This window comes from Mustela nivalis (genome assembly GCF_964662115.1).
Source record: "Mustela nivalis genome assembly, chromosome: 7".
Lineage (NCBI taxonomy): Eukaryota > Metazoa > Chordata > Mammalia > Carnivora > Mustelidae > Mustela > Mustela nivalis.
The window spans coordinates 140,565,291-140,590,220 of NC_139026.1; the positions used below are offsets into that span (position 1 = coordinate 140,565,291).

Below are 24,930 nucleotides of genomic sequence, written 5' to 3' on the forward strand. Positions count from 1 at the left end.
AGTCTTCCACTGTGCAGCCCTGTCCTCTGGGAAGCCCTTCCAAAGAGCCCTGCTGGACTAAAAACCTCATGTATTTTTTTTTTCAGATTCAAGCAAAACAGGAAGGAAGGAAGGAAGGAAGGAAGGAAGGAAGGAAGGAAGGAAGGAAAACTCTCACACATATTTAAAATGTGCTGAAGACAATATAGAGAATTGGTTACACAAGTGATATTAGAAATTAAAAGCCAGAGGCCTGGGAGGCACCCACTCCCATCCTCAGATTGGACACACAAGACCGGAAACAATGTTACCAAAGGGAGTGGCCATTTCCCGCAGAAGCAGAACCATAGTGGGTGTGTGCGAGGGTGGGAGCAGGAGTCCCTGAGATGCTACTGGTAGAGCTAGAGACAAAGGGGAGGAGAAATCTCCTTCCTCCTGCTCCCCAGGTTCCTGCCATGCCTGCACTGACAGAATGCAGCCGGAAGGTCACCAATGGGGGAACCAGCAGCAGTCAGCACCCCGTGTCACTCAGAGCAGAGTGGGGAGGCCAGGGCAGCAAGACCAAGGACCAACACATGCATCAGGCTAAAGCGTGATGCCGAATTCTATTTCTTCACTTAACATTTGTAGGAAAATCTGCATTCTACATCGTTTCTATCATCCTATTAAGTTTCTCTGCATCGTTCTACAATTATCTCAACGCTGCTGGATGGCGTCATTTCCATACAGTGGTATCTTTGGGTCGTTTCCAATTCTTTATTATTATTATTTTTGAAGGGAGAATTCAAATTAAGACCTACATTGTTTAGGGTTTTTTTTTTTTTTTCTTTCCAGAAATATTCTTGGAGTAAATTCCCCAAGATTATGATGGTCAGATGAAAAAATATTTCAACATTCTTATGTCGACAGATACCTGTATTCGGGCATCTGCTTTTGACCTTACTGCTTTCCGCAGCGCTTCCTACTAACAAAACAAAATGACTGCAAAAAGGTACAGGCACATAAGGACTGGTCTTTCTGAAGAGAAAGGAGACATTCCAGCACTTTTATATAATCTATCGGATTTTATAAAAATCGCAGCAGCTGTGGCGAAACATCAACTGAGACTTGTCAGATGCTGAAGAGGGCTCTGATTAACTTTGCAAAGGATGGATGACTTCCCTTGGATATGTCTAGAATATTATTTAGTCTAGTGTTTTTCTTGAACAAAAATGAAAGCTCATCCTTGCTTCTTGGAAACAGCCGAGAGCCTGAAGCAAATATCAGATGAAGAACTCCTTCCCAGAAGTTGGTGTCCCCTTCCGGACTGTCATGGAACTTGGATGCCTTAGAAGAAAAAAACAAAAGTGTACAATGATGAGATCTCTGTCAGTCTCTCATAAGACAATCAGAAAATCACCGAGGGCCCATGTGCATAACCTAAAAAGACATTGAGAGGTCATGTGTCTAGTCCTTCTCAGCATGGGACCCATTTATGGGCTTGTATCCAGTTGGCAGCCAGGAAAGTAGGAAAATTAAAAGCAAGCAATTTGACATTGCAACCAAACTTGTATTGTATTTACCAAACTATTTGTCTACAGTGGATTGGGGGGGTGGGGGGGAATAATCTTTCACCAAGGATAGTTGGGCTATCAAAACACATCCGGAAGAAGGATCTTAAATTTGCCCATGCCATTGGCCAGAGTGATGTAATATACGTCAAGAATTCAAAACAAAACAAACAAACAAGCAAACAAAAAATAAGCAGCTAAGACTGAACAATGCACCCCAGACTCCTAGTTTATAGTACTCAGTATTCTATGGGCAGCGAAGTCCCTTGTTATCAGATTATTCCACATTCCAAGATTACCATAAGTATCAATGGAAGGATTCGCCTTAATTAGTTAGGGAAAGTTATGCTCTTTAGCTGACATAAGTACGTTGAGGAATTGGGTGATATACGGGGGACTAAAATCTCCTTATTTAATCCTGTTTGTTGCTCAGTAACTTGGGTTACGTACATATTGAAGAAGTCTCCCGTTTTTGTGACAAAATACCCAATCTGGCCGAGGGGCTGGATGGAATTGCTTAGAGCCAAGAGCTGCAAAGTTTAGCGCAGAGTGGCCAGGTGCCTCGGGAGCCCACGGTCAGGGCGCCCTATTCATCAGGGGTTCATCTGGGTCAAGGTGAGGTTACGCACTGAGTTAGCAGTAAAGAACAGACAGATACAAAGCGCTCCAGACGGTGCTCTGACGTTTGTCCTACCTGGCTTTTGTCCTGTACCAGCACTGCTGAGGGCAGTGGCAACGCAGCCACAGCTGGGGGATGGGAACATTTATTCCAGATCCTGTGTGGCCGCTAGTTCTAGTGGGGTCTTCCACACCGAGAGCACCGGCCCCTCTGCTCTGGCTCCGAGCAGATGCCCAGGAACACACACTCAGTTTTGAGGTCTCACCCACTTGGGTTAAAATTCCAACTACTCTGTTCATTGATTGGGCGACCTTGGGGGATGTATTTAAATTAAATTAAATAAATTAAATAAAACAGCTCACTGCCCAGCTCATGGACATTCCAGTGTTTTAATATTTACACCTCTCCTTAGAGCCAACCTGCTTACGCTTCCCATCAATCGAGGCTCGATTGTTTCCTGCCAGGACTTTCTCTGAGAATAAGAGTACTTGGGGAATTCTAGGAAATCAGGAGACCTAATTATTTATAACATCGTCAGGAGGCATAATCATCGTATAGTATAAGTGAAACACACTCCACTCTGTAGTAGGATGTAGAGTAACTGGAGTTAGAAACATGAGACACACGTTTAAAAACCTACTGATGAAAAGTGGTAACCCCACAGAGTGGGTAAGTACATGTCAAAGGTCGTGGAAAAGCAAAATGATCTGATGCCCTGGGGGGTGGGATGCGGAAGGATGATTCTCTGTAGAGTTTCCATTAACAGTGCTGTCACGTGAGAGCTCGGTTAACACGTCAGGAAAGCGTGTGGGCTTTGAAGCCAGACTGAGTTCGAATCCCACCATTTCCCTGACGAGCCGTAGGATCTTGGGCGTGCTTCCAGTACTCCCAGTGCTGAGGTATCCTTATCGGTCGCAAGGGGATAATAATAATATAAGATAACCTCATTCGGCTGTTAGAGGGATTACGTGAATTAATATTTGTAAAACATTTACACAACGTCCAACAAATATTAGCTATTGTTATATATGTATAAAATTATAAAATGTAATATGTAAGGCACTGAGAACCTCATATGTGAATACGTAAGGCACGGAGAACCTCAGTATGTGAGGGCAGCTAGAGGAAGAGGAGCTATTTTTAAAGCAAATGACCCCTTGTGGAATCATGTTTGTTCGTGTTTGGGGAATATCATCTATCTAACAGTGCTTCCTAGACTCTAGAAAGTCCTTCAGAGATACCCTTATTCACACATTTAATACCAAATGGTAATACAGACGTGTAAAAATCTCACCCACTCAAAAATCAAGGACTGACCGAGGTTATAGTGACATTAGGATAATAATTGAGCTTCTTGGGCGCCTGGGTGGCTCAGTGGGTTAAGCCTCTGATTTCAGCTCAGGTCAGGATCTCAGGGTCCTGGGATCGAGTCCCGCATGGGGCTCTCTGCTCAGCGGGGAGCCTGCTTCCCACACCCTCCCTCCGCCTGCCTCTCTACCTACTTGTAATCTCTGTCAAATAAACAAATAAAGTCTTAAAAAAAAATAATTGAGCTTCTTATAGTCCCTTGAAGTTGCTCCCATTCTATCCGCTTGTAAGACTGTTTGCAACACAAACTCACGCTACCTCCAGAACACTAAGAATGCGTCTCCCTGAGTGCGGGACCCTAGCCGAGCTCTCAGTGCATGGGGGACACCTCCATGCCCTCTTCAGACACTCAGAACAGTCTCTGTCTCTCCATCCTCTTCACCCGCACCCATCTCATGAAGTTGTAGATTCCTCCTTCTCAATACAGGTCTTTCCTTTGTCCCCACTGTTTACACCCTGGTCCTGGCCTCCAGCCTCTCTCACAGGGAGGATCAGAACAAGCCTGGAATCCGTGTAGGTCCAACCTGGCCCTCTCCAAACCAGTTTCTACCTTGCTATCAGAATGATCTTTCTAAAAACATGTACATTTACCTAATCAGCACACTCCCTTGTTTGATGGTTCCCTTTGCCCTTAGGATAATGGGTTAGCTTGCCGGCAGAAATCTTCCCGGGTCTGGCTCCCGCTTGCCCCTCACATGCCTCACACGTCACACCCCACTCTCCACTGTCGGCCCCCCAGAGCCTGAACCTCCCTCACCTTTTGCCTTCATTTGTGTTGGCTTCTAGGCCAGCCATGTCCGCCTCCCCTTCAGGCTTCAGAATCTTCTCCAACCCTCAAAGACAAGGCACTCCTACATGCTCCTAGCAAGTAGGGTCTCCTTCCCTCTCTCCCCAAAGAAACAGTACACCTTATTCCTATGCGTCTCCCCGGACCGAGGACTGTGACACGTGGCTGGCCCTGAACATTTACTCATGGGACGAATGGATGAGAAAGATCATTGCAGCTCTCTTCAGGGGCTTGATTTGACATGAATCCTCGCAAAAGAAAAGATTGTAGGCACCCAGGCAGATGACAGAGAAGATTACAAGTCACCAAACATTTTGCCCCCCAATCAGTCCAGGAATGGGCTACATATTTGATTCAGGGTTTAGGGCAATGATTGAACGTTAAACGCTACTAACATTTTCCTAAAGTTCCAAATTGAAGTTATTTTTTGCAATGAATTCTGAATCTCGGACAAGAAGACAGCAAAGGAAAATACTTATCACACAGATCTTCCTGATCGGAGAGCGCAAACACTTTAGCATAGCCTCTGCTTTGCATTTTCGCCCCATTGTTTGGGGCTGCTCCCTTATTCAGAAAGTTTCCAGATTAACAGCTAATTTGCTTTAGACCAGCCACGAGGAGCCTATCCCCTCCTTGGGCTTTGTTGTTAGCCAAGGTAAAGTGTCCTTTTCTGACTCTTCCTAACTCCTTGGTTTGAGACAATAATCCACTCAGTCGCCTCTTAATTAAAGCAAATAGTCCCAGGTCACAATGGTAGTTCAGAAGGCCAGCCTGGTCTTCCAGCTCCCTCCGTGCAAGGAGCTAATTGATTTCCAAATGATAATGGTGTTTACATTAGAAAGCCAACCCCCTCGTATTGAGTCTTAAACCCTCCCAGCCTCCTGAATATCAAATGGCCAGAACACTTCCCATTGTGGTTGGTGCCTCTCAAGGGGTCAGGCTTTAGTCCCAAAATATTTAATGAGCTAATTGAGTGATTTCTGATTTACATGTTGGGCTCCTACACTCCTGGGGAGGGGTGTTGCTTGGAATTTGCAAGGAATTACCTCTGTTCCTTTATAGTCTCATTGTCTTGCAATAAAGGCCCTTCGCCCCCCCCAACACACACACACACACACACACACACACACACACACACACACACACACACCAGGCAACATCAGGGGCAGTGGGTGGGCTGGAATTTTCAGGATGACTTTAGAAGCCTATCCATAGGACCCTTTATGGGAGGAATCTATAGGAAAGAAAAACAATTCAGAAGCCCAGAGACACAGGAGCAACCGTTCATGGCATTGAAGACAATATGGTTGACATGACCCCATGACTGACAAGATTTTCCTCTATGGTCCATGCATCTATGCCTAAGGACGGATTCCTCTGTCCTTCTTTGGAAGTCATGGGAGCATCGCTTCATAATTCACGTTCTATATTTCCATGATTTCTAACAAGTTTTTTTTAGCACGTCGGATTTCAATTAAGTCCGTAGATGTCTCAAATGTCCCTGCTGAAAAACTTAAACAATAGCAGAAGCAAATCCTGGTTAGTATTGATTAGGCCCTCGGCCTTCCCCGGAACTTCACGAGAATATCGAAATCCCTTTTTCATCACAACAGTTCAGGCGAGGTCCAGGCGAGCCTTCCAAGGACTGAAATAAGAACCGGCCACGCAAGGCGGGAGCAGGAATTTCGTGTTACTGAACCTGAGTTCTGTGTTTAAACACCCCCTTCTCTAGGAATCCGTTCTTGATCACAGTAAGCTGCTCAAGCAACCCAAAAGGGGAGGGGGGTCGCGCGAAGCTTCAGTATAATCACTCACTGAGTAATTAAAGCAGTAACTAATTTCTCTCATAATTAAAAAAGTTTGTTCATTGGCACACACATCTATCTTAATGCCATATTTAGCAAATACTTTCATTTTTTAAAAAATATCGCCTCTCGTGCACCATACCCTCTCCTATCAAGAAAGGCATTGCTGGGGGGGGGGAGGCCTGGGGGGTGCCTGGGGGGTGCCGTTGGTTAAGCCTCGGACTTTGGCTTAGATCACGATCTCAGTGTCCTGGGATCGAGTCCTCCTTCAGGCTTCCCGCTGAGTGGGATGTCTGCTTGTCCCTCTCCCCCATCTACCCCCCCAAATAAATAAAAATCTTAAAAATTAAAAAAAAAAAAAAAAGGCATTGCTGCAGTTTATAGAACACTCACTTCCCTTTGGTTCTTCCCTCAACCTTCTGTCCTGTCTTTGAGTCACTGCTTTTCGGTCCCTCTTAAAACATTGCCCCTTTCACTCATTCTTCTTTCGTAGCTAGGGTGGGTTATTGCACAGGTCCCTCAGACATGTCACTGAGATGATTTTTTTTTAAGATTTTATTTATTTATTTGACAGAGATCACAAGTAGGCAGAGAGAGAGAGAAGGAAGCAGGCTCCCTGCTGAGCAGAGAGCCCGATGCGGGGCTTGATCCCAGGACCCTGAGATCATGACCTGAGCCGAAGCCAGAGGCTTAACCCACTGAGCCACCCAGGCGCCCTGCGATACATATATATTTTATATATCTACACATACAGCTTGGGACTCTGGTGCAAGAAGTTGTACAATAGCCACGCTCACCAGAGCTTCAGGGATGAGAGTTCACAGACTCAGGAAAAGGAAATTGTATCAAAATTAATCGATTTACCCAAGATCTCTCAACTTGCTGAAAGCAGAGCAAGAACCCAAACTAGCACATTTTCTGCCACAGATGCTGTTCTTTCAAAGACTTCTAAACCCATTTAGTATCATGGTGAGCCTTAACAGCAAACACATGTTTGCAATGTTAGCGTTCCTCATCCCCACTTTCTATCTTTAGGGACAGAAGCATGACTCAACAGGTCAGGTCCTATAGTAAGAACGCCGACGGTTTCCAAATTCCTTGCGGAGGGAATTCTGCATTGCCAAATACTGTTTTAATAAGTGAGTCACTGGCTGGAGCTGGATATTGTTTGGGTTTTGTTTTTTTTTTTTAATTAGAAAGAATGTTCCCTTTAATTATATTCTTTCACAGCATTTGTCATGTGGGTGCTAAAATAATAGCAGGTGTCCCAGTGTGCCCAGGGCAGAAAACAATATGTGAGAGATGTGGTCTTTGCCCTCAAAGGGCTTACAGGAAAGAGCAGGAGTCTTGAGCATGGAAATCAACAAGCCTATCTCCATCCTTGGTGTCCTCTGGGTGAAATCGACAGTCACCTTACCCGACCAAAGTCTGCCCCTGACCATGAGGGATTGGCATTCGGTCCCTCCCTGATGGCCAGGGGAGATTGTTAGGAGCCTTGAGTGACACACCTAATGTTCCCTAAATGCGTCCGGAAGGACGGGGGAGGAAGAACAGAGGGAAGAGGAAAGGGAAGAGGCACCGCCGCAACCCAGAGCAGGTCCCGCTCGCAAGGAGATCCGTTCTCGAGAAGTGAGCCGTCAGTGTCGCTGCTCTGAGAGTCTGGAACACCGAAAAGCAATTTTCATCACCTCGCAAATATAGCTCTAAAGAATCAAACGCTTAAACCGTCTCTTACAAAGGAAACTCTCCTTTGAATGGATTCCAGAAAAGCATGAAATGCTGTTGATAAGGCTGTGCCAATTTGTAAAGCGTACCACAATCTCCAGCTCACGTTCCCCCCCCCCACTTTTTGTTCTTTTTCTTTAAAAAAAAATAATAATTTTTTTTTCCCCTAAGCTTTGTGAGCCCGAGAGCCTACAATGACAACACCACCACCAAGTATTTACAAAGCTCTAGCCTCTCCCACACACACACAACAAGGGGGCCGGCCGGTTGAAGCATTTGATTTATTCCTCAGAAATCATGTCAAAATAGCTTTTGCAAAGGCAGAGTAAAGATTTTTGACGGAGAGCTCCGGTAGGGAGGTGTAAGCTAACTCACAAAGTTTCTCGCCCTTCCCCACCATTGTGTTCCGGATTAATTATAGGTTTGCTGGAATCTCACACTGCACGAGAATGTTTACCCACCAGGACGGGGCTGGCTGATTGGCTTTTTTTCGACTAAAGTAAACTTTTAACCAGTGAAGCCTTAACAATCTTACTGTCTTGCTTACCGGTTGTTGTAGGTATTTTTCCTCCTCCGTGTTGACCAATTATTTTCAATTAGACTTATAATTGCATTGTATGGTTAAAAGCCCCAATTAATATCTTTAGAGCAACAAAGCTAAGTGGTATTTAGTGGAAATTTTATATTTAGCTGTCAAAAATAATCATGGCTTACATGTGCGGAGCACCTTTCATCCTGAAGGGTACCAAAGTGCTATTACAAATTTCCTACGCTCCTTTACTAATTATAGGTCAGAACCACTCACCCCAGCAACTATGACATCCAGTTGTGAAGGTGAGGGTGGTGACGGACTCAGGTGGCAGCGTTTAAGAAACATTTTGAAAGTCTCTCACTTAACTGGAACGGGGAGAGCAATGCAGCCAGCAGAACGGAGCGTTCTGGGGATTACCGCAATCTGGTTCTCCTACCTCTGCTCCCTCCAGGAGAGAGGTACAGCGAGTTGCATAAAGGATTTACATGTGAACCCTGAACCCCCTTTTCAGGGACGAGAAGGGTGATCCCAGGATACCGTGGCAAGACTGTGATTTCTTGCCTTCCAACCACTAAAGCAAATTCATCACCGCCCGTCTGCGTCGCCAGCCTCTGACGGGCCATCCATCACGGGGGAGGCACTGCCTCGTCCTCACTCAGGAGCGTGTGGCCGGCTGGCTTCCGCAGAACCTGAGATGCCAACCGTGCGCACTAGCCAGGGAAATCTCGAGTGTTCCCTTCACAGACCTTAAGACACGCTTGAACAGGGGAGGCAGGAGTGGGAATGGGGGGGTACAGGCAACACACCCAAGTGTGTTGAGAGTAGATAAAAGGGCTGAAGTGTGAATGTGGTCTTACATAGGCTAATATTCCCACTGATGAAAATGAACGTGACCCCTGCGGGCCAGTCGCTGAGGTCTGGCACCTGGTTTCAGAGACAGGTTATACATGTATTGTTTGACAAACACATGAGTCCCTTCTAGACGCTCAATACTGATTCCATCCCCGGGAAAAGAGGAGGAAACACAACACCCAGAAACCACTGCCCTCAGACATGCCCGGATGGCAAATGATGGAGACCCCCAGGAAAGCCAGTGCCTCCCTCCATAGAGGTTTTGGTCCAGTGTGGCACGCACACTGGTCCCAGATTCCCACGGGTTCATGGTTCCTTCAAAAGAACTGAATGCGGGGAAGGGGAAGTGCCTGATGTGAAGCGATCCCAAAACAGGAGCAGACAACAGATGAGGCGATAGCGTTTGTGGAATTGCAGGAGTAGCCGAGAGGAATGCCAGCTGACCAGAAGGAGTCGGTTAGAAAAGAAAGAACAAACGGCACCTTAGGGAGAATTTTTCCAGAACCTGCAGAGGAAAGATTTGATAAAGAGGAGTTGGGCAAGAATCCCGGGGAAGAGGCAGCCTCTCATTCTTGGCTCAGGTGACTGTTTCCATCTGCAACCAACTGGTGAGGAGGGTGGGGGAGAGGCAAGCAAGGAATGATCTGGAATGCCAGGACCACGGCAAAGGGGCGGGGGTGGGGGGGACCCAACATGGGAACAAATCAACCCCTTAGCGTTGGCACACAGACATTTGTTTCCCTGAACTCAAGTACCTAAAATGGGCTGACTAAGCCTGTTGTGATGGAGGGACACCAGAGAGAAAAAAGAGGGTGGTCATAAAAGAGGCTTCTTTAAAAACAAATAAACAAACAAAAACAGGTTTGAGGGGAAGAGAGGAAAAGAAAATTGTATTCTTTCCAAAAGGCACCCCAGGAGCCTTCTGCTGGTGAGGAAGGAGTCCATTTCCTCTCTGTGCTAGAAAACAGAAACTATGGGGTAGGGAACAGGAAGCCCAAGCCGAAAACCAGGCACGGCTCTGCGAATTCCCATAGTGCCTGTCTCCATCCGTGAGGTAACGCCCGCAATCGCATGGCGTCCAGAGACCCAGCTCGTTCTCCATCATGGCGGCGGCGGCTTTGCCGTACTGACCACAGGAAAGGTCAGGAATCAGGATATTTGAAGTAGTTGAAGTAGGAGTCTCATCTTTGGTGATATCTGAGTTATTCCTATTAATGACAGCATTGCTCTTCCCTAGTTACCTTTAACTTTTCTTACTCTCCATGAATAGAAACTTCTAGCAATGGTCTTTTTTGGCTGAAAACGATCTTTCCTCCTACCATTCCTTGTAGCTCAAAACTTCATGTCCTAATGTACCTGGTCAGGCAGACAAACAAAGGTAAACAAAGTCTGCTATCTAGAGTGACTCATGGCAAAGGAAGCCCTGGCCTGAGGCTCATTCCTTTGTGGACAATCCCTGCAGGCCTATTACTTCAAAGGGTTCCATCTTGCCCCCTTTCAATGATGTTGCTAGTGGGAAGGATAGTCTACTTCACATAAAAATGGTTCAGATCCTAAAATAGTAAGGACATTTGACTCCACAATGAGTTGCAGGATAACTTCTAAAGATTTAGAGTCCTAACAAATGTATTAGCAGGTATCTTCACCGCATCTCTACAAAGTGGAGAAGAAATGGGTGTTTTATTTCTACTGTAGAGATAGAAAAATTAGACTCAAAACTTGGCCGTTGGTCACCCTCTCACTCTCTGAGCCCAAAGCTCTGACCTAACGTAATGATAATGACAAGAGTAATAACACAGCAGGCACTGGGGCTAAGTTCTTGTATAAAGTAGCTCCTTGGATCATCACAAGGACCACAGGAAGGCAACACCATCATGAGGTTCCTTGGCTGACGCTCAGGGGGTTGAAGCCAGAAAATGTGGGCAACACCATTGTTGTTAAGCTGCCTTGTTCCCGCACCCAGTACTTTCACTCGTGTATTACACAAGCATTTACTTAAAAATATAATAGGCCGACACAATTTGGTTCAAGTGATGGGTTAAAAAAACAAAACAAAACAGAACAGCTTTTCACTCATCCTCTCATTCTCTAGAGAAAAATGACCCCAACAAAATGGCAGCCTCTAGACGAAAAATACACCGGAAAGCTGTGGTAGGGCAGGGTGGGGTGGGGAGCAAATTTGATTTTCATCCAAAGGCAGAGACAGAAGAGAAGGGTATGAAGTGAGGAGGAAGAGGAAGGGGAGCTGAAAAGAGCTCCGAAGCAAAAACAGAGACAGGAATTGTGAGGGGGGTTGGCGTGGAGGTGGTACCACAGGGAGCCCGAGCTCCCAGCGCCTCACGGGATGACGGCACAAAGATGCCCACACAGAGGCTAGGAGACAAGAGCATTTTCTTCCTCAGCTTGAGACGTCCTGAAGTTTGCTTGCTCCTCTTAATGCTTCTGCCAACTGGACCCTCCATGCAAGCCGGTCAAACCCCTGGACATGGTGCCCCAGGTCAGATGTTACTGTTTCTGAAAAAACATGGCCCCAATTTCAGTTTGTTTCTGGATTTAGGGTTGGCTTATGATTAGTGTGACGTACCTGGACAGCACTCGTTTTGAATTTGGAATGCTCTTAACCCCTGACAATATTCTCCACACCCCCTTCAGGCAACCATTCCCCCCAGACCCTACTTTCCCTCTTCCCTTCTTCCCTCTTTCTTTCCCTTGAAATGTCTCTCCCTCGTCTCCAAGTCCCTATTTCCTTCCTGGTAAGTCACAGCTGAAAATTGTCCTGTAATTCCAATTTCTAAACAACTCAGCTGCTCAGCAATGCTCCTTGTGTAATTCTGAATATTGGGCTCTAGGGAAAATAACAGAGTGTAAGACAAGGGGAGGGGGGAGAGCGGTGCCCTAAGGAATTTAGGTAGGGAGATAAAACATAAAAAGTAACTCTGGAATTTTAGGAGAAAAATGCCTCTGAGCTTATTGTCCCTCAATAGCCACATTCATAGTATAATTGCTTCTTACTTACTCCTTTCAATTAAACCCCATTTAACCTAACATTAAACACCCAAGAAAAATCCTGAACATTCCCCCACTGGCCCAACTGCAGTCTCCAACCCCTACCCAACCTTGTCCCAACGATCACCAAACATTTTGCTTGATTCTTTGCTTCTTTCTGCACTGACGTATCCGAAACCTAAAACGAGGCTCATTTCAGCGTGCATCCAGCTTGGAAAGCTTCTTCCTCACAGAGACATTTGCAGACTAATTAGGTAATGTTGTTAAAGCAATTCAAAAATCCTTAAATTATATAATCCCTGGTTACTTTTCCTTTAATCTCCTTAAATTACTCTAATTTTACGTTTTTCCTCAGTGGATTGTATTACCCAGAACTTCTAATGGTAGGTCTTCGAAATCATCCCGGTAGCAATGGTGTTTTTCATTTAAAGGTCACAGTGGGCTCTCATTTATGTGAACGCTTGGAGGATTTTTCTTCCCTCTCCCTTAAAAACAAGTTCCTAGAAAATATATTGCTTTCCTGCTTTCATGGGGTCTCAGTGACAGTCAGTGTTAGTGACCAGCTACCAGGTCGGCTTTCCAAACAAGTTTGTTTTTGTTGTTTTCCAATCCTGAACTGAAACCTACAAGGGTTATCACCAAATCTGTGCACGCAGATGGCAGAAAACATTACATTGTCCTGGAGATTACATCGGACAACCTCTCCTCCTTTTCTGTCTGTGGCTTATCATAGCTCAGGTGAGCGACGGGGCACTGAGACAAAGGAGAAAGGGCATCAACTGTTTGTGAAGATCACCAACAAGAAGATTTCTAGGTAAGCTTCACCTGAGAACCACCGCGTAGACATTATGGAACCCTAAGAGTGGACGTATCGGCATCAGTATTCAAAGATTGTTCCAAGAAACCTAGCAAATCTCCACTGGAGAGTCAAGGAGAGCCTGACTCTGCCATCAAGAGCTGAGCCACCATGGGCTTGTCACTCGATTTCCATTGGCTTTACTTAATCTTCCTGATAACAGCCCTAAAGACGATAATCATTGAGATCTTTTCTGGCTCGAAAAGAGACTGTTATGAATAAAGCTTCCAGAGAACAAGATATTCATAAATGAGACATGAGTAATTCATTTCAGAGAGATTTTAGTTCCCTCTAGGCAATTAGGAAAAGTTTCAGCTGCAATATCAAACAATTTTTAAATGGGTTTTTTAAACTCCAAGTCCCCAGATCATATACACTGGGACAAGGTTCTTTTTCATAAAATCCAAACTAGGCTGAGGAACTGAGTTTGGTGAATTTTATGTGGACCACAACATTTGTAATATCATGTCAGTAAATATAACTTTGGAGTGAAAGTTTGAAGGGCCCCAAATACAGAACCCAACCAGGCCTTCGGGTTAACAACCCCAAGAGAGCAAAGTGCTAATGTTCAAGGTAAATATTCTCCCCTGCCTTCCTTCCTTCCTCCCTCTCTCTTTCCTTTTTTCCTCCTCCCCTCACCCCGTTTTTTTGCCTTAACATTGGTGTATTTAAGTCCATAAGCTCATACAGGCAAAAGATCAGAGATAAAATCACCCAGAACCAACATGAGACTCTCACTGTCTGTGATGTTATTCAATATGGTAGCCCCTGGCCACACATGGGCATTTATATTTATATTTAAACTAATGAAAATTAGCTTAGAATGTTAAATCGAGTTCCTCGGTGTACTAGCCACACCTTGAGTGCCTATATTAAAAAGACACAACTGGCCACTTGCTACCATGTTGGACAATGGAGATGGAGAATGATTTCGTCATGACAGAGTTCTGTTGAACACTGACACATGGCTGCCAGTTTGAAGGTTTAAGAAGTTTCCCTCAGAAAGTTCTTTTTGCTTTTGTTTTGGGGGAGAGACAAGCTCTAAAGTCAGGCTGCCTGAGTTCAAGCACAAATACCACCACCAGCTTAGCTATCTTGGTATTTTATCACCTAAGTGCTCTAAGTGTGTTCACCCCTTAGCGAACTAGAAATGGTCATCATACATGGCTTCTACTGACCTTCTGGGGTTAAATGAGATAATACTCCCCATGAGATAATACTCAATGCCCAGGAGCTAGTAAGCACCCAGGAAGTGTCAGGTATTGTTTTAATATTGACCTTTAGAGTAAAAAAAATGACCCTTGTTCCTTTCAGAATGAAAAGGCCCAGTGTTTTCTGTCAAAACACTACTCTGTCTTCATGCAGAGACTATCTGAGAATTTTTCCTATAGAGGAAAGTCTTTCTCATTCCTTGTCCTTCTTCAACCCCTCCTACTTTCCATCGACTCCCTATGCAGAATCTTAAAAATCCTGGTTTGGGCCTTTAAGTTATTTATAATTTGCAGATATAGGACTGAGGGCAGAGAGCTCACACATAATCATATCTAATTATCTACCCGATGACTGAAAACCTATGATCAGCTTTTTGCTCAGGCAAGTTCTAGAACTTACCTCAAAAACATTATATGATACATGGGAGAAATAAATCTTAAAATAGAAGGTCAATCCATTTTTGGCATTCTTCTCAGGAATGCCCTCTCTCCAGTGAAATGCATTCAAGGGGTATGATATTACATGATATTACAAATGTTCTGGTCCACTAATATTTCCAAGAGTTTTGAGGTATGGACTCTTGCTAGATACTTCTACAAACTCTTCTACCTCCCGCCCACACTGAAACCATGGACTTACATGGTGTCTATTCTAAATGTCCACTCACTTCGGAACCATATTCTCTGCCTACCAAGCAGTTCAGCTAACCTCTCATTGAGAATCTGGCCAAGCAGGAGCCCTGCTCCCGGCTTCCTGAGTTCCTAGAAGGTGTCCCTCCATAGTCCCAACTGCACAATGTGGACAGCCCCAGAGCCCACACCCACAGTGACACTGGAGTGTCCACACTCTGCATAAGTGAGTGAACTGTGGGCAGAGGGCAGCCTGGGAAGACCTGCATCTCGAACTCAGGCTCAGCCACAAACATTCTGACCTAGAGTACGTTGTTCTTTTCTCTGAAAAGTAAAGGAATGAAACTAGATAATCTCTCGAGCCCCTCAGGCAAGCTATTGTTTCCATGGCAAGATTCAAGTTACACAGGATCTCAAATTGCTGCTCTTTTTGGTGGAGAATTTTGGGTGAATGGAAAGACAAATCCATTAAAGCACAAAATCCAAACACCACATGGCATCAACACCTAGGAAGGAGGTTCCCACTCTCCACTCTTGTTCGAAGCCCTCTCATGGCTCCATCATGGGCAGAACACCCCCACTTCTTTGGTGGGCCAGTGGCCCCTATATACACATCCCAGAACCCTCACTTAAATCTTTTATTATGCATTAAGTAGTAAACAGCTGAGAAATAAAAGACATCGCTTTTATAAAGTAAGAACCAAACCAAATTCTTTAGCTAAAAAGATTATGAATACCATCCCAAGTAGTTAGGAAAAATTGCTCAAGAAGATGAGTGCCTTTCTCCAAAATCTTATTCCCTGAACTTATTCTACTTTATCTAATACGTTTTTCCCTTTCCTTCACCTCCTTAAATTGTAGACAGAGGAAATCACTGGGTTATTTTTTTTTTAACCGTGCTCTTTTTCATAAAAAATATTCTTCTTTTCATTCTTCTCCCCATTAAGAGACAGTTTCTTCACACATTCCCATGAATGCAGAGTATAATTGTTTTTGAGAAGTTGCACGTTGGCAGAAGGGTAGAGAAGAACTTTAGGTTCACTAACTAATTGTCACCTATGCCAGTGTAAACAGTTTCTTTGACGACAGTCTTAATTTTCAGGTTCCTTCATCATCCACCCACTCAACATAGTACAAAAACAAGATAAGTAATGACTAAAAGAAAAATTTTTTTAAATCTGCCAAATGGTTCATTGGTTGACCATCACATACTAGAACAGATTGTCATCTGCCTTGGTCTTTGCCAGACACTAGAGGACTCTTGTTGGCTTGTGAAAGAGGCAGAAGCCACTGCCAGAAACTACAAGTCCCAGCATGCACTGGTCCACACAGATCAAAGGGACATAATTGGAGATGATGATATCTTCATTTTAATTAAAAGAATTTTCTTATCTTCAAAGAGCTTTTCAAATACTCCCAGCACTTCTTAAGACCCATACCATTATAAATCCAATTTAAAGATGGATAAGAAGGGGGAGGGGTCAATGTGATTGGACTTGACACTAAATGTTGCCCATCGTGGGAAGCTGCTGGACCCCACAATTGTTCACGAGGTTCACATTCTCCTGGGGTTTTAGTTGCCAAATGAAACCCAAGAGCTTTGGTAAACATTGCTTTACCATGTAATCAATTACTTTCTGGGAAAAACAATCCAGATGGTAGGAAACCCTGTTCTTCAAATCTGATTCTTCAGATCCCAGGGTCTCAGTGTTACCCTACTAGGGGTGACAGTTTATGACTGGAAACAAGAAAAAAGCTTTTAAGTTAGAGCTACATTGAAAGAGCCCAACAGTAGGAAAACGGGAATGATCGAGAATGCTACAAGCTAGAGAGAGAAATTGCTAATCCCCAGGAACCACAATAGGGGCTGCCTGAAGTTAGCCACCAAAACTTACTCCTCACCAGCCATTACTAGAACCAAAGCATTTCCTGACATAGACTATTTGCTTTGCCCAGTGAGGTGAGATGGCGTCACATTTACCCTTCCATAGGTCATCCGTTCTTCAGTTCTTCATAATGATACAAGGTTAAAGGCACCCAGAAAAGATCCACCAGGAACCGCCCAGAAGAGACCCACCAGGAACAGTGCACTGGCATCAACACCCTGCTTATTACCTAACAAATCCACTCACCGTGGGCATGAAGTCCTTAATTCCCCACACCCTTCCTTGCATTTTCTCTGTATTTTTTTTCCCCTGATTCGGTTATCACTAAAATACACATTTTAATTGAATAATGCGAGATTCAAACTTCCACAGCTTTGAACATTTCGGTAAACACTTCTCCCCACTTACCTACAGCAATGCCACAAATCCTTGCAGAAAATTGAGGGCAGTGCTGACAGCTTCTCAGTGAGAACTTTTTAAAACTTATAAATGAATTTTCACTATAAGCTACTCAGCCCAAGTTCAGTTTTTCTCTTTTTTCTACTCTTCTATCCCTTCATCTTTTCCTTTGTGATTCTAGGCCACCCATAGGCTCAGGGGCAAGCTGGAGCATCATGGCTTTGCCGTGTGGCCTCTTCCTTTAAAAGGTCAAGCATCAAAAAAAATAAAATAAAATAAAATAAATAAAAATAAAAGGTCAAGCATCAAGGTTAACTCTGTCTACTTCCCTCCTGCCATCAAGTACATTAACTTACCTTGCCTTTCTCTCTAGTTTCCTGTAAGATGTTCACATGTAACTTCTCTTAACCACAGAGCTTTGGCTTCTCCTCAGACTTGGTCCAGACCTTCACAGTGTCTCAAAGACATTGATCGTCATTTCCTCCAGGGAAAGGCCTTTCCTTCCTAGGCTTTCACGTTCTCGTGGTTGTTTGCTTTCATGCAATTATCATTTCCAATGCATTAACATTTTATTTGAGGGTCCCTTCCAAACTCATTCACCTTCTAAGGTTTTCTTATAGAGGTTGGGAGGTGAGAACAAGAAACAATAGTTTAAAGTTGAATACAGAATTGCATTGTTAGGGAGCAAAATTAATCCATACCCAAAAGAGTTTCCGACTAAGCCAGTTGTCTCCACGGGGTGATAGCAGAGTCAAGAAGACTGATCAGAATGCGGGAAACTTTGTAGAGGGAAAGGTCTTTTGTTTGGCACCCACAAACTGAATCCACAATCCCAGCAAACATTGCAAAACTGTGTGTCCTTTGGTTATAAGCAGAAGGTGAATGAGAAGATCATCGGAAGCCTTGCACCCATCACAGCTAGAGGAGGGAAAAACTTATTTCAGAACACATCCCTCTGTGTGCTCCTTCACTTGTAGAAGTTTATATGTGTAAGTTACTTTGGAGAATAAACTGCATCAGAACATTGTATCTCTAATTACTGTGAGTCGATCCAAAGCTCTTGCTGATTCAAAAGCTGGAAAGCAAACGACCAGAAGACTTTTCAAGTGCCTACCGACTTGAAAGTTGATGTCTGCTCAGGTCTTGTGGACTATGATATGATCATGGTTAACATTTAAGGGCTACAGATTTAGTGCTAGTCAGCATACTATGCACCTGCACAATTGCATTTAATCTTCGCAGTACAATGACTATTCTGCAAAGCTGATGAGTTAACAGAACCAAAGTCCTTCATTCACATCCTACAATACAGGAAATGCCCGTCCACCCCTATCCTAAATAGCTCGGGGCCCGTATGCCAGTGTGCTTGAGTTCCTAAGAGGTACAGAGAGATTAAACTCTGACAAAGTATGGTTAAAAGAAAATGAGGATGTTTGGCCCGACTCCAGGAAGATCTGACCGTGTCTTAAAATGTCTTTTCAACTTCCATGTGCCAAAGGGATCCTCTTTGTGTTGTATGGCCCCAAGAAGAGAGCTCAAGTCACTAGAGGTATCCACACTGATGCTGAATTGTATTAAATAATAATTACTCAACAAAGATAAATTAAGTGCTTAAGGACTTTGCCAAGCGCTGGTAATAGGATGAACTAGATACAAATGAGCGTACAGTGAGAATTGAAGAATTTGTTGTGGTATGTTGAGATAATAGGGACCTAGACGAGGCATTCAGAGAACACAAAGAATGGTCAAGACTGCAGCTCAAAGTTAAAGGATGAGGGGAACAGCGGGGAAATGAGACAGAAGGCTTCCTGGGGAGATGGGGCCTGACCTGAATCCCAGAGAATGAGTTAGTGAGAGGCTGAAGTGGGAGGGACACACCAGGCTGGTCACAGGATAACCAAGCCTCCAGAGATAGAGCGATTACAGAAGTGATTCACACATAGGATGAGTGGTTCGACGTGTTGACATCTCTCGCCTGATTTTGATTCTACAACTTCTAAAACTGACTAAGGAATCCATCACCAGTGGCAGAACTGATTCACACAGCCGGCTTTCCCTTATCTCTGAAGAAGGGAAGGGAGTCGCTTAAGGAAGCTGGGCTATGGCCCAGAACAAACATCCAATTCCCTGTCCTTCCACGAAGCAGGACAGAGAGAATAGGTAATGAGGTATAAAGAGGACAGTCAGGAGAGAACGGAGTGAAGTCAGTAGAGACCCCAACTCCAAAACCGGGCCAGCCAGTGGACCTGAGAGGGAACCATTGACACAAGGGAAAAGGGGACACCTGAGAAGCAGGTATGAGAAAAGAAATCACACAGATGCAAGAGAAAAAAGAAATCAGCTTGTCTAACCCAAATATTATGAAAACAGGGCCCAAAGAAATACGACGCCTCGCCCAAGACCTCGTGGCTATCTGAAAAGAGGGTGCGCAGTGTTCAACCCAGGGGGGTTTCCATTGTATCTTGTGGTTTCGTTCGCTTTTTCACCCTCATACAAAAATTGCTAGTTATGCTTCTTTGAATTTTCTTCTCCAGGGACCAGGATGGTGATTATTTGTTGGGATTTAAACAATGTTACCTTTTACACACCATAAAAGACTCTCACAAAACAAACTGAGGATTGCTGGGGAGGGGGTGGGGAAGAGGGAGAGGGTGGTTGGGTTATGGACATTGGGGAGGGTGTGTGCTATGGTGAGTGCTGTGAAGTGTGTAAACCTGGCAATTCACAGACCTGTACCCCTGGGGCTAATAATACATTGTACGTTAATAAAAAATTTTTTTCATTAAAAAAAAATGTCTATACTACCCCCCAAAAACAAAAAACAGACAAACAAACAAACAAACAAACAAAAAGCCCACAATTGTTTGTCAAGTAAAGGTACACAACTATTAAAAAGAAAAAAAAAAAAGATTTTACCTTTTATAGCTCTTCCTGGCATTGGAGGCTACCTATGGGGGAAAGAGTATGGAGATAGTGGTGAGCAAGTGATGATGCCAACCAGGGTTTTAAAATAGATTTTCACACAGCAAATCTTTGGTGAGAACAACACCAAGTTGACCACATGACCACAATTAGTTGCACTCAGTTGCCTGAAGAGGGTTAGTGCACAGATCATATAATTAGCTTTATGGTTTTCTCAATGTATGACTTTATTTAAAAGTAATAAATACTTTTTTTTAAACCACTCAGCAAAAAAGATGACATCTACCCTGCCATGACATTTTTCTAGTTTTTATTTTCTGTTCGTATTTGGCTCAAAGAACAGATTTGTTTTACATAAACTCACCAGCAGGTAGAAACTGGTAAGTGACATTGAAGAAGAGATTCAATGAAACTTTCACGGGTTTGAAAGTCAATGGGCATGCCTCAATAAATAAGGAAGTCAGTGGTTTTCTGGCATAAAACTACCTTGTGCAATTCAACAGGGATAAAGTCTAGCTGATGGACAGACAAAATTGGTGATATGTAAGCTTCCAAATCACCACCTGCATCCCAGGGACAAGTATCAATGGGGAACCCAAGGGAAGGTGCCTCACCAGATCTTAAATCACAGTAAGAATTACTATATAAACTTCTTAGTCTCACTCATTGAATTTACTATGTATCCAAGTGCCCTGAAGGAAAAGATTCAGTAAGAGTGTGGCACCTAAAATTCTTTTTGACAAATATAATCCACACTAATGATTTAGTAAACTATTGAACATAAAGGTTATTCCAGATTAATAAAAATGTCAAATAACACTGTCAAACTAACCTAAAAGTGCAGACTTTGGGATGCCTGGGTGGCTCTGTCCGCTGAGTAGCCGACTCTTGGTTTGGCCTCAGGTCATGATTTCAGGGTTGTAAGATTGAGCCCCTCAAGGGGCTCTGCACTTAACTGGGAGTCTGCTTGGGCTTCTCTCCCTCTCCTTCGCCCCCTCCAAAAACTCACATATTTCTCTCTCTTTCTGTCTCAAACAAATAAATAAATCTTTTTTATTTATCGTTTTTAGTACAGACTTCATATTTGGTGAAATTGTGTCAAACGTTTCCTTTTATATAGAAGGAGGCCTTTTCAATTTTCTAAAATACCTGGCTTCTTTAAAAATAGCTTTACTTTAAGGCTAATTACTAAAGGCTAATCATTTCTCCCAAGCATTAAAAATCAAAACACAGATTCTCATATTTTCTCAAGTGCAATATTTTCTCTTTGTTTCTGCTTTTATTGAGAGATACTTGACATATGCCATTGTGTACATATAAGGTTCCAACATGATGATTTGATACATATATTTATTCTGAAAAGATCATGACAATAGGGTAAACTAACACTACGATTACCTCACATAATTACCATTTGTGTGTGTGTAGTAGGAACATTAAAGATCTCTCTCTTAACAACTTTCCAGTATATGTTACATTGTTAACTGTAGTCACCATGCTGAACATTGGGTCTCCAGAGTTTATTCATCTTCCAACTACAAATTTGTACCCTTTGAAAAAGATATACTTATTTCCCCCACTTCTCCCATCCCTGGCAACCAACAGTCTACTCTTTGTGTCCATGAATCTAGTCTTTTTTAGATCAAATGGTTTGAGGACAGGAAATAGAAGAGCCAGCAGAACATTAAGAAGCAGGTTGTAGGGGCACCTGGGTGCCTCAGTGGGTTAAAGCCTCTGCCTTCGGCTCAGGTCATGATCCCAGGGTCCTGGGATTGAGTCCCACATCAGGCTCTCTGCTCAGCAGGGAGCCTGTTCCTCCTCTCTCTGCCTGCCTCTCTGCCTACTTGTGATCTCTGTCTGTCAAATAAATAAATAAAATCTTAAAGAGAAGGAGGAGGAGGAGGAGGAGGGGGAGGAGGAAGAGGAGGGGAAGGAGGAAGAGGAGGGGGAGGAGGAGGAGGAGTTTGTTGTACAAAGTCCCGGTCCTGCTCTAAAGTCATGGTCAACAAGCCAAAATATTCATTTCATTATTGGTCTACACCCATGCATTCTCACATTATTAAGTTGTCTATTTTTATTTTCATCTTAAAAGGAAAGATTCAGCCATGTGGAGATAATCCTATCAGTTTGAACATTTTATGCTTATCCTCTCAAGGTAAGTTTACACGTGTCTTCATTGACCTTAAGTGCCCATTGTGTTTCTCACTTGCCCATAGTTCAAGAAAAAATTAACCATTCTCAACATTCACACAGTTTCATAAATGAATTTGTTTATTTACCCTCAAGAGATGGTTTATCACCCATTTGTTCAAAAAAATATTTACTAAGTACTTAGTAGGTGTCAGGGACCATTCTAGGCAAATGGGATAGAGCACCCAACTACAGATACAAAAATATGTGTCTTCAAAGAATGTATATTCTAGTGACAAATGATAAAACTGGTAAATAAATAAGAATATGGGGGTGCCTGGGTGGTTCAGTGGGTTAAAGCCTCTGCCTTCGGCTCAGGTCATGATCCCAGGGTCCTGGGATGGAGTCCCGCATCGGGCTCCTTGCTCAGCAGGGAGCCTGCTTCCTCCTCTCTCTCTCTGCCTGCCTCTCTGCCTACTTGTGATCTCTGTCAAATAAATAAATAAAATATTTAGAAAAAAAAAGAATATGGTGTTTTAGAAGATGACGAGTGCTCTGGAGTTCAGGGGATTGAGACAGTCAGAGGATGTGTGTGTTGGGGAAAGAGAGTTGGAAGTTTAAACAGGGGATTCAGGACGGACCTCATTGAGAAGATGACATAATATGGAGGTGTTAAAGTTGACCATGTAGATACCTAAGGGAGAATGTTTTAAATGTCCTAAGCAAACAGAACAGCTAGTGCAAAGGCCCAGAGATAGAAACATGCCTGGCATGTTTGAAGAATCCCAGGAACACTTGATTGGCTATAGCAGAGTGTGAGACACTGAGGAGGAGATGAAGCCAAGCTGGTAAGGAGGGTTGGGGTGGATCTTGTGGAGTCTTAAAGAACACCACTGGGATTTCTACATTCCACTCTGAGTGAAATGGGGAGCTGTGGAACAGAAAATGACATGACCTAGATGATAACGTTGCAAAGGTCATTTAATTACTGTGTTGGAGAGTAGACTCTAGGGAGCGAAACTTGAAGCAGGAAGACCACTTAGAAGACTATTACAGTAAACCAAGCAAGAAGTAGAAAGGACTTGCACCAGGATGTTACACTGGGGGAGTGAGAAGTACCTGGATTCCGAATATGTTTTCATGGCAGGATGATCTCACATACCAACCGTTGAGTCTGAAGAGAGAGGAGAGCCAAGAATGAATACGCATTTTTGACTTGAGCAATGGAAAGGATCAGCAGCTTTTTGTGTTGAGAAGATTCAGTTTGGGTGGGGGTTAGGGAAATGACTAGAAGTTTAATTAAAGAAATGCTACACTTGATATATCTCTACACACATCCACAGGCAGAAGTCAAATTGGTAGTTGAACTTGAATCTAAAGTTCAGAAGAGAGGTCTGTGTGGAACATATAGATATGGGTGTCATCAGCATTTACATCATATTTAAAACCATGGGACTGTATGGGATTCATGTGAAGGGAGTGTCGAGACAGAAGAAAGGGGACTAAGGAATGATCTCTGGGACACACCACAGTTGAAATTTTGGGGTGAAGAAGGGAAGCCATCCAAGGAGAGCAGGAAGGAGCAATAATGAGACAGAAGGGAAACCAATGTGGTGTTCTGAAAGCTAAGTGACAGAGTGAAGTCTTCTGGGGAGTGGGAAGGCCTGAGGGGCAGGCATGGAGGTCATGGGGCATCTTGATAAGAGCAGCCATTACAGAAAGGCAGAAGCAAAGAAAGGGACACAGTGGGTCTGGTTAGACAAAAGCAAAGGTAATTAGTTCCTCTAGAGCAACAATTCTCAAGCTTTCTGGTCTCGGGACCCCTTTACACTCCTAACCATTCTTGGGGATCCCAGTGTATGGGCTACACTTATCGACACTCCTCTATTAGAAATCTGAAGTGAGGAATGATTAGAACACAAAAGTGCACAAGCTCATGTTGCTTTAGCCACTGGAGTGATGACGCCATCACACACTGTATAGCTTCCGGGAGCCTCCACTCTGCATGAGAGGTGAAAATGTTTGAAGACTTTTATGAAAATAATTCTCACCTCGTGGACCTCCTGAGGTCCCATGGGATCCAGGCCTCCTGTTGAAACCACTAGCAACCATGAAAGGAAAGCACAGGATTGAGGATCCAGGGGGGTGATGAGGAGGTGACCGTCTGTGAACATCCCCTGTTCCCAGGAGTGAACACAGCCATCACGAGAGCGAGGGTGGGGGCTGGGAAGAGAACTGGGGGCTGGAAAAAAGGAGAAATGGGAAAGTAATCTAGAACAGGAGTGAGTACTGGGATGACTACAAGAGGTAGGAGGGAATGTTGTGTTGCTGGGTTTAGTTGTTTCAGTTTTTGGTGGTGGCGTATCGTGATGTGTTTGTGCATATGTAATTAAGAGAGACAGAGAAAGACACATCCACCCAAACTTGTGTTCAATACATATATGTTGGTGACAAGAATGTGCCTCAACCTGACCTGGGGGCCTGGGAGGCTCAGTTGGTTAAGTCCCTGCCTTTGGCTCATATCGGGGTCCCAATGTCCTGGGATCAAGTCCTGCGTCAGGCTTCCAACTCAGTGGGGAGTCCGCTTCTCCCTCTCCCTCTGTGCTCTCTCTCTCTCAAGTAAATAAATAAAATCTTAAAAAAAAAAAAATACATCTCAACCAGATTATTACA

At 43.8% G+C, this 24,930-nt stretch overlaps 1 long non-coding RNA gene across 2 annotated transcripts in view; it reads right to left on the minus strand.

Moving 5' to 3' along the window:
• Positions 1-24,930, minus strand: part of LOC309868619 — a 74,288-nt gene that overhangs the window by 30,936 nt on the left and 18,422 nt on the right. The window contains exons 2-4 of one of the 2 annotated variants that reach the window (XR_014313753.1): positions 23,377-23,431; positions 20,122-20,153; positions 17,587-18,123 (exon numbers count right to left, since the gene is read on the minus strand). This is a non-coding gene — a long non-coding RNA (uncharacterized lncRNA). Of the gene's footprint in view, positions 1-17,586; positions 18,124-20,121; positions 20,154-23,376; positions 23,432-24,930 lie in introns of those variants that run through there. The other variant, XR_014313752.1, reaches the window with a different exon arrangement.